The 225-nt window shown below is 47.1% G+C and overlaps 1 long non-coding RNA gene across 1 annotated transcript in view; it reads left to right on the top strand.

The window, feature by feature from the left end:
- LOC106512784 (uncharacterized) overlaps window positions 1-219 on the top strand; it is a 1,428-nt gene extending 1,209 nt beyond the window's left edge. Inside the window, exons 2-3 of the long non-coding RNA XR_001309722.1 lie at window positions 61-103; window positions 145-219. This is a non-coding gene — a long non-coding RNA (uncharacterized LOC106512784). The remainder of the gene's footprint in view (window positions 1-60; window positions 104-144) is intronic.
- The last annotated feature ends 6 nt before the right edge of the window (window positions 220-225 follow it).

The following is a 225-nucleotide window of genomic DNA, read 5'->3' as shown; positions in this document are numbered from 1 at the left end:
AGAGTCATCAGCAGCAGGTTGTGTTACTGAAGCTGAGTGTTGTGGAGTCAACAGCAGCAGGTTGTGTTACTGAAGCTGAGTGTTGTAGAGTCATCAGCAGTAGGTTGTGTTACTGAAGCTGAGTGTTGTGGAGTCATTCAGCAGGTTGTGTTACTGAAGCTGAGTGTTGTAGAGTCATCAGCAGCAGGTTGTGTTGTTGAAGCTGAGTGTTGTGGAGTCATCAGC

This window comes from Austrofundulus limnaeus, unplaced genomic scaffold (genome assembly GCF_001266775.1).
Source record: "Austrofundulus limnaeus strain Quisiro unplaced genomic scaffold, Austrofundulus_limnaeus-1.0 Scaffold13512, whole genome shotgun sequence".
Lineage (NCBI taxonomy): Eukaryota > Metazoa > Chordata > Actinopteri > Cyprinodontiformes > Rivulidae > Austrofundulus > Austrofundulus limnaeus.
The sequence above is the reverse complement of the archived record's forward strand: the minus strand, read 5'-3'. Positions and strand labels throughout refer to the sequence as shown.